General features: G+C 46.8%; 1 protein-coding gene across 3 annotated transcripts in view; it reads left to right on the top strand.

Annotated features, from left to right (window-relative positions):
• The first annotated feature begins 3,726 nt into the window (after positions 1-3,726).
• Positions 3,727-6,973, top strand: part of LOC146863505 (uncharacterized) — a 533,358-nt gene continuing 530,111 nt past the window's right edge. For 2 of the 3 annotated variants that reach the window (XM_085642937.1, XM_085642934.1), the window contains exon 1: positions 3,727-3,810. The gene's annotated coding sequence lies outside the window, so the exon portion shown is untranslated. Of the gene's footprint in view, positions 3,811-4,117; positions 4,231-6,973 lie in introns of those variants that run through there. The other variant, XM_085642936.1, reaches the window with a different exon arrangement.

Genomic DNA, 6,973 nt, shown 5'->3' with positions numbered 1-6,973 from the left:
TGATAACCCCACCTCCCCTTTGTATTAGTTGTGATAACCCCACCTCCCCTTTGTATTAGTTGTGATAACCCCACCTCCCCTTTGTATTAGTTGTGATAACCCCTCCGCCCCATAGTATTAGTTGTGATAACCCCACCTCCCCATAGTATTAGTTGTGATAACCCCACCTCCCCATAGTATTAGTTGTGATAATCCCTCCTGCCCATAGTATTAGCTGTGATAACCCCTCCGCCCCATAGTATTAGTTGTGATAACCCCTCCGCCCCATAGTATTAGTTGTGATAACCCCACCTCCCCTTTGTATTAGTTGTGATAACCCCACCTCCCCATAGTATTAGTTGTGATAATCCCTCCTGCCCATAGTATTAGCTGTGATAACCCCTCCGCCCCATAGTATTAGCTGTGATAACCCCTCCGCCCCATAGTATTAGCTGTGATAACCCCTCCGCCCCATAGTATTAGTTGTGATAACCCCTCCGCCCCATAGTATTAGTTGTGATAACCCCACCTCCCCTTTGTATTAGTTGTGATAACCCCACCTCCCCATAGTATTAGTTGTGATAATCCCTCCTGCCCATAGTATTAGCTGTGATAACCCCTCCGCCCCATAGTATTAGTTGTGATAACCCCTCCTCCCCATAGTATTAGTTGTGATAACCCCACCTCCCCTTTGTATTAGTTGTGATAACCCCACCTCCCCTTTGTATTAGTTGTGATAACCCCTCCGCCCCATAGTATTAGTTGTGATAACCCCTCCTCCCCATAGTATTAGTTGTGATAACCCCGCCTCCCCATAGTATTAGTTGTGATAACCCCTCCTCCCCATAGTATTAGTTGTGATAACCCCACCTCCCCTTTGTATTAGTTGTGATAACCCCACCTCCCCTTTGTATTAGTTGTGATAACCTCTCCGCCCCATAGTATTAGTTGTGATAACCCCCCCTCCCCATAGTATCAGTTGTGATAACCCCTCCTACCCACAGTATTTGTACCGGAGTCTTGTTCCACCTTCAAACGGTTGACACATTCTTGGGGAGCACCTTGACACCCCTAGAAGATGTCATTCACTGCATTCGATGGCAGGTGCTGGAAAAAGACATTGGTTAATCGTCCATCATAAGACAAAGGGAATGGAGGAGCTCCCAGCCCTCACCCAGTCACTCTATATTGTTAAAAGATCTTTGCTCCCCTCCTGCGAGGACGAAGGAAGCCCTCTTGAGAACGGCTATAAGAGGAAGACCATGAGAGGAGCCAGGCCTTGTTAAACCTGTCAGCAACCTTTCACAAACAGATCATCAAATCTAATAATGTATCTAGGCATCTCCAGGTCCAAGACTTGGCTGAAAGAATCTTTTGAGCCATAAGTACCGATGGCGCACATGGATAAGATGTATAGTCAATCAGGGCTCAATTTTACCCCACTTTCCTTCAATTTGTACGTCCTTCCCTTACTCTTGCATATTATTGAGTCATTTAATACCATACACCCAGGGTGGGTAACTTAAATGCTATTGCTGGGCGTGCAGCACTTATTGTGCCACCCTCCTAAGTAGCCCTTTAAAACATGTCTCAGGCTTGCCATTACAACATGCTTGCAGGTTTAAAATATCAATTTGACTCAACAAAATAACCTTTTTGCTAGGTCTAAACTCCCTTTTTAATACATATACGTGGGGTACATTGAAACCTTCACATGTCCTGGTAGTCAAAAACTCACAAATTTGTTTTTCACTACTATGAGGCTTACCTCTCCGACAGGATAACATTGGCTTAACCTATTACATGTAATAAGGGTTAGACCTGTCATCCTTGCTTGGTTCTCCCCTAACTGTGTGCCTTCAACTCTCCAGTGTGCTGTCTTCGTTTCTGCTGGCTTTAGGACTCAGCGCACTTTACCACTATGTGTGCTCTCTCCCTTTAACATGGCAGAATTGGCTTCCACCTAATTGGCATATTTAGTTTACTTGTAAGTCCCTGGTTAAGTGCACTACATGTATGCATAGCGCTCGGCCTTAACTTTCGACTTTGCCCACAAGTGGTGCCCAACTAGTCCTGGGCACTTGAAAGTGGTGCTAAAGGTGCTTCTCCAGTCAAACCTGAAATGTTAGACGAAGAATATTTTTCATGCACACAAGCCATTTAATAATGGTTACCTGGGAGTGACATTCCCCCCATAAGTACTGAAGATGCCTTAGGGTGGGACCGCTGTGACCAGACGCTCCCCCACGCTTCCCTCATGAGGATCTTCGGACATGAATTTTACCCTGAGGGCGAGATCGCTCTGTCCGCATGAGAAGGAAACCCTAGCCGGCCCTGACCGTCTTCCAGAGACCGCCCACTGGCGAGGAGGCCGCTCGACAGAGGAGTTCTGGTACAGTCCATCACCGAGGCAGGCCCGCTAGCTGAGCAGACCCCACTTCCCACAGTGGAGTGTCTCCGGATTGTCCTTTTCCATGGGGCCCTCCATAAAAGAAATAATGGTGATCTTGCGAAAACATGTCATCCACAAAAGTCAGCAAACACTAGGGCACAAAACATGCTTTAGAGTAGTGCAAGCAAACCGGCGCTTCACGCCATTGCACAGCTACCAAATGCCGCCATGTTGTTTGTGGGCAACATCACCATCTAGTCCTGCTTTTTTACAATAGGACGGAGCAGATTTACAAGGAACTGATGCATCTCCCAAATGTCCTTGCGCCACCATGTATGGATGGATGGATGGATTTACAATACAGTGCTCCATGGCGTAAGGTTTACCATATGCGTAAAAAATACTGGTGCATCTGTTGGCACAAAAATGACGCATTGCTGGAGTTGCTCATGTAAGTGATGCAACTCCAGCAATGTGCCACAACAGATAGGTGAGTCCCATACAAAAAGCCCGGCATCATTTCTTATGTCTAGTCTGAGCAGGCATAGGGATTTTGACGCAGTGAAAGCGTAGAGTGATGCAGTGAAATGTTCTAAATTTCACTGCGTTAGTTCGCCATGGCTTTTTGCGTGGGAACCCCTAACCACCTGCCGCAGGTATAATGTGAAGCAGAACTTTACAACGTGACGTTATGTCCCTAGATGCGTCACGTTGTAAATTGGCAGCATTGTTTGTGCCGTCATTGCGTCAAAAAAAGCAACGCAATGGCGGCGCAAGGAGGTGCAAGGGGCTTGTAAATCTGCCCCTCAATTTTTTTTTTTAATGTAAATGAAATGTTTCTTTGTTTTGTAACCCCCTCCTAAGCTTTGAGAGTTGAGCACAGGTTTTCCTAGAAGTGTCCTTGCCTCTGTCAATAACACTTAATTTAATACTGGAACGATTATATAGTGAAAAATTTAACATATACCTATAGAGTCTTGCCCCTTCTTTTAGGGGTGAGCAGCACATGGCTTGTGGGGTGGTTAATTAATGCCAGGTTCAATTAAATAATAAGGTCCTGAGTGTCTCTCTCAATGCTAATAAAATTTTTAGCCTTATTTAGGATTTTTTGATATTGCGTAACGTTGGTTTATTCTTTACGGTGCTGAATGTTACAGTATAAAATATAGGATGTAAGCCATGTGAAGCCTGTGTTTGCCTGAAAACATTTGTGAGGGCTGTAATATTTCTTGTTCATCTGATCTGATCATAAGTTGCAGGGCAGGAAGCTGCTGCTGGTGAGTGACGTCATGAAATCTTTGTCCCAGATCCTCCTTATAATTTGCATTTTAGGTTCTATATCTACAGAGATCTCCCTCTCACTGACACTCACTCAGACTGGGAGATCCCTGAAGAGACAGCTGGCAGCAGTGAGACTCACTTCCATCATCAGACAGAAGGTAAGCGTCTGAGGTCACCCCTCTCTGGGAGTGGTGTTGTGGAAGGTCCCTGCAGAGACAGCTGTGAGACTAACCCTCTGACATCAGACAGAAGGTAAGCGTCTGAGGTCACCACTCTCTGGGGAGTAGTGTTGTGGGAGGTCCCTGAAGAGACAGTTGGCAACATTGAGACCTGACACAGTCACTCACTGGGTGTGGGAGGTCCCTGAGGAGACAGCTGGCAGCAGTGAGACTCACCCTCTGACATCAGACAGAAGGTAAGTGTCTGAGTTCACCCCTCTCTGGGGAGTAGTGTTGTGGGAGGTCCCTGAAGAGAGAGCTGGCAGCAGTAAGAACTGACACAGTCACTCACTGAGTGTGGGAGATCCTTGAAGAGACAGCTGGCAGCAGTGAGACTCACCCTCCGACATCAGACAGAAGGTAAGCGCCTGAGGTCACCACTCTCTGGGGAGTAGTGTTGTGGGAGGTCCCTGAAGAGACAGCAGTGAGACTTACCTTCCGACATCAGACAGAAGGTTAGCGTCTGCGGTCACCACTCTCTGGGGAGTAGTGTTGTGGGAGGTCCAGCCAATAGGTGGTTCTCATTCCTGAGGGTCATTGGCTGTAGCCTTGAGGTCCATCATAGGCTCTGTATGGCCAAATTACTGGTCCTTTCCTTAGCACCGTGATTGGTCAATAGGATGGTGGTGAATGTCCCCTCACCTCTGACCCTTGGACCCATGGCATGCATTGCCAAGGCCAACACTTCATGTGCATGACGGGATGTCCTCATGTCCTCCCCCTCAGTGGAAGGCCATGGTACTTGAGTCATCAGCGATCCATACTCACCACCCTATAGTGACCCCAGAGCCCTTCTGGCCCTCCCGATACACATCATGGGCCCCGTCTCATCCTGCTTTCCCCAGATTAGGATGAAGCCAGGGCACATGGACCATTTCAAATATTTATTTTTATTCATTAATTTTAATTAATAAATTAAGATGCAGAAAAAAGAACACCTGGGATTCGGAGAGGAGCAAAGACAGCGGCTCTTTAGGAAAAATGAATACATTGATAAGCCGAAGCAAATAATGTGTCCACCACGGTAGCAAAGATATGACTCAACTCGTACGCTTCTGAGTAAACATTCTGGGCCAGGAGAGAAGTCTCTTAATTCCACTTGCAGGAGCTCTTAGAATCCCTTCCAGGTTCTTCCCCCCACAGCTCCATGGGGGGGTCAAAGGTGCCCAGACTAGTGCAGGTGGAAAGGTGAAGAAGTAGAGGTGGAATGTTGGAGGGGTTGATAAACTTTGCACTCTAGGGTGTCTCGTACCCCAACAATCTAACAACATCACGCTTCGATTAAGTGGTGTCCTACCAAAGTTAAGGACAGCGCCTAGAAGTGACTGATGCCTAATGCAGCAAAGGGATTTCACCCGTTCAGTGCTTGATCACCACAGACCATAGGGACTTCACCCTTCCAGTGGTGTGTGTCCTACACAGCTTATTAACCGCACACTTTAAATGTCCCACGTCCTCTGTACCCCTAAAATTTCCATCATTTACTGATTGGTGTCCCCCTGAGCCTATGAACTTTACTCCTCAAGAGATCCATGCCCCCCCCCCATCATAGGATCCCACCCTTTAAGTGACCCGCAGCCCATACACCCTGGATACTCAAAACTTTGAGTGATTCGCTTTCCCTATAGTTCCCGTTTCCAAAACTGGCCACTCCTTGGTCGCTGGACTCTACGACCACCGCAGGTCCTCCGCGTTCACTTCAATTCTTCTCACACCCCTCTCTCTCTACTTATTCCTCCTTACTACCCCCCAGAAACACCTGGGTAAGCTCCACTTATCTAATCACAGCCCTACAGTTTAATGTGCAACAAATGCTAGTATTGATGCCCCCCTACACATGGATTATACCATCTTCCTCCAGTAGATCTAAACCTTTCAAAGAAGGCAGCCGACTTTCTCCCCCACCAATTCTCAAACCGAACCCCCATCCCTAGAGCCCCTGAAACCTTCTAAAGAAAGTTTTCTTTCATCCCTGAACTTGCTGTACCAGTTACCCACTTATGATCTTCTGCGAGCAAAAGAGAGCGATCCATTCCATAGACCATCTCCCCGATCAGTCACTTTCCATCGAACAAAGACTAACTACTCACTGTCATTGAAAAGGATTTTCACATTCGAGTCTCAGAGTGAGATATTACCACAACCAGAAAAACAGTTACCCTGGGGTGAGATATTTAGTGGGTGTAAAATACCTCCTATTCCAAACTTAGAAATTAGCATACCTTGGCGTGGTAATTCAAGCACCAAATTTCATATGTTTTCCTTTCTACTGGACCTTTTCTGCTGATAAGCTTTGGCAAGTTTGACCAGCACCCCCTAAGTACCTTTGCAACATTAATGAGTGAAGAGCGTTGGCCATCAAAGCAACTTTCCACCAATTCAGCAAGAGACAGATCACTTCAAAGGATCAGGAATCTGCTCTCTACAAAACATTGAGGGCCACATTTGTCATGTTGTTGTGTCGCACTTGCCTCACGCAACAGAGTGCATGCGCGACACAACTACTAAATGCAATTTATCAAGCCACGCAAGGCCACCTTGCGTGGCCCAGAGTGGCTTGATGCATCTGGGGTTATACAACGCAGTGCAAATCGCTGCGTTGCATTACTCTGTCCTGGGAAGGCCTTCCATGGGTGTACCCAAGCAACACATTACGGCTGTGGACGAGAGCTCATTAGGTGACATCCACAAGCTCTTCCTCCTGATGAATGTGTGACTATGGAGGTGGAAACCCCCATATCTTTGCCATGGAGCCCATAGTTGACTATGACTAGGGTGTAGCTGATTTAGCAGGGGACTGGTAGGGTTATAAGGCCTTATTTATGAGGCCTTGAGACACTGTTGCACCGCTGTTGCGTCACTTTTTGTGACGCATGGGTGGTGTAAAAAAGGCACCATGCTTCGTCGTGTTTACAAAGAGACGCATCTAAGCAGATGCGTCACTTTGTAAAGCCCTGCGCTACATTAACCTTGTAGAAGTGGTGCAGTGAAATCTATCAGATTTCACTGCGCCACTTTTAGGACGTCACTGTGTCAAAATCTTACACCTGCCTCACAGTGTTGGGCTTGCCCCATGTGAAAGGCCAAATTGTTTTTTTTTAGA

The sequence above is a fragment of the Triturus cristatus genome, chromosome 2_2, assembly GCF_964204655.1.
Source record: "Triturus cristatus chromosome 2_2, aTriCri1.1, whole genome shotgun sequence".
NCBI lineage: Eukaryota > Metazoa > Chordata > Amphibia > Caudata > Salamandridae > Triturus > Triturus cristatus.
The sequence above is the reverse complement of the archived record's forward strand: the minus strand, read 5'-3'. Positions and strand labels throughout refer to the sequence as shown.